We start from the raw sequence: 2,785 nt of genomic DNA on the forward strand, positions 1-2,785 counted from the left end.
GCTGCGCTGATAATGTACCAAGTACTTATGATGAGTAGCGATATTGAATATTTGATCGCCAACAGATTTACCAAGCTGTCATTCAAACAGTATATGTACACATTTAGGGAAAACAGCTAACGTTACAGCAGTCGGCTTAATTAAATGGCGCAACAGGCAGCTCTCTTTTAACACAGACTTTTAAGAAGGGATGGATGTTTGCTTCAAATGATAGGCCAGGTAAGTGAAATTATATTATATTTCTGTATGTATGTATGTCGTTTTCTTTACGTTTTCTGACTAAAAGCAACCAAAAAGCCATTTTAAAGTGGTTAAGCAAATAATAATAATAATAATAATCGGCAGGGATCCCAGACCAATACAATTAGTGTGCCTCCTCTATTTTAAAACCCACGAGCCGCCACTGGTTATTACTGAGTACAGCGGTTTGAATATATGTATGTGCATCAGCAGAACACGTGATTTTTGCTAATTGATTAATTGGTGTTTAATCTGTCCAGGTGGAAAGAAAATCACAGAACGAAAACAGTTCTCATTGTTGTACTCTCTCTCTACTCCATCCAGGTATAGTTTATTGTTAATTCTATTTTCTATTCATGTTGTATCACTTTGTTCAATTCATCTATTCTAATGCTTGGTTGATTTAAAATATGCTGCGGAAGATTATATCATATATTTGGATAAATGCTTGTAACCATTTATCTTGCACCATATTTTTGATATGATATTTTTGATATCATTATTATGTTCACTGAGACTGCATTGAGCACGCTGAGGAGAGGTGAGAAGAAAATCACAGAACGAAAACATTTCTCATTGTTGTACTCTCTCTCTACTCCATCCAGCATCTGCATGCTCCATGTTAATAAACCCTCCATCAGCAGCAGTTCCCGTGATCCGTCTCATCATTTATAACACTACGCAGACCATGAAAGTGACGGGGGGTTTGGAGGCGGGGCGGTTACACTTGCTGTTGCTTAAATTTTAGTAGATTTTTTAAAAAATGTTAACACAATGTTAAACAAATGTTGAACAAATTTTAATAGATTTTTAAATTAATTTAAATTAATTAACACAGTAGATCATTAATCCTGTGTAGAGACAGAAATTATTATTCCTGATATTGGAATATACATTTTCTTATTGAGATTTCTGTACTTCTGTACTTTCATAATGCTTTTAAAAAATTGATGATATTGTGTTTGGCATGCATAAAGTATGGTGAATATAGGCCTTTTTAGGTCTAATACATACAGTATGTCCCAGATTACAAAGTGACCTGTCCCAGATTATCAAATTCAGGCAGAATTTTTTCTTTTTTGGTGCAAAAACACAAAATATATTTTCTCATAACATGAGATGTGCAGTTTAGTTTAAAGATGAATTATTGTGCACCTATAGCACTCCTCGCTGTCATTAAAACAGCATGTCACAGGAAAAGTGATCAAGCACATCCACTAAATATGTCTCAATTCATATCATTTTTGTTTAACTTCTATGTAATGACTTTATGCAGTGCTTATCTCCATTAATGAGTGTGGAATATTTAATGTAAACGTGTATATCGAAATGAAAACAGAATTTAAAATCGTTTACTTCTGTACTTTTCTCACTCCTCGAAAAAGAGTGCATACGCATGGTCTAAGTCCGTACATGCGTACATATTTACGGCAAGTTTATTTTTTATAAATCCCCATATGTGCGCTGAAAATTGCGTACGCATATTTCTTTGCCCATTTTGTGCCTACGCAACATTTATAAATGAGACACCTGGAGAAACAAACCTTTCCAAAGCTTTGAATCGATTGGACCAGTTGCTTTGCAAAATGATTCACTGTCATGCTGGTGATGTCACGAATTCTGTCCATGGACTTCCGTTCATTCACCACCAGAGGTCACCCTTTCCATTACACTGACTCTCGCACAACACAAACTGTTGCATAGCACCCCAGACTACATATCCCATCATTCATTGCACGGTTTGCACACTGCACTGATTGCACTCATTGCACACAGCTGTTTCTTATCACCTCACTCACTATATAACACCCACTCAAACTACCATTCTCTGCTGAGTATTGTTTAGCCCGTACCCCATTCCGAGTCTCTGTGTTTTCCTTGTTTTGCCTTGCCTGTTTTCCTGGATTTTTCCCTCTCGTCTCGCCCCTGTGATTCTGTCTGCCGATCGGTGACCTACGCTAGCCCTGGGACTATTCTTGTGTTTTGCCCGCCATATACCTGTTTGCCATTGTTTGACTCTGCCTGTTTACCACGTCTCTTTAATAAAGCTTGCAGATGGATCCACACGTCTCACGTCTTGTCAGCCCCGTTACAGAATACTCAGCCATACAGCAGCTTTTCTGAAGAACATTGGCCAGGTATGGATACAGCAAGGATTTTGTTAGCCCTTAAACAGGGTTCACGATCATTGGAGAACCATATTCAAGAGTTTTTAGCCATCGCTCACTATTCTGAGTTACCAGACTGTTTACTGATAGAGTTTTTCTGTGATGGCATAAATCAACCTCTGAGGGCTAAGCTTAGACGCGAGGGTCCACGTTCATCACTCGCTCAGTTCATGGATTATGCTTTGTTGACTGTCGGATCTTTGTTTACTGTGGGTGTCGCGGAGGAAGAACACGACACAATGTCTGACTGAAATGGCGGCTGTACCAGAGCACGCTCACAAAAGGGCGGTGGCAGCGGAGCCTGATCGCAAAATGGCGGCCACACTAGAGCACGCTCACAAGATGGCGGCGACAGCGGAGCACACTCACAAGATGGC

Source organism: Sinocyclocheilus grahami, unplaced genomic scaffold (assembly GCF_001515645.1).
Source record: "Sinocyclocheilus grahami isolate Dianchi unplaced genomic scaffold, SAMN03320097.WGS_v1.1 scaffold968.1, whole genome shotgun sequence".
NCBI classification, from domain to species: domain Eukaryota; kingdom Metazoa; phylum Chordata; class Actinopteri; order Cypriniformes; family Cyprinidae; genus Sinocyclocheilus; species Sinocyclocheilus grahami.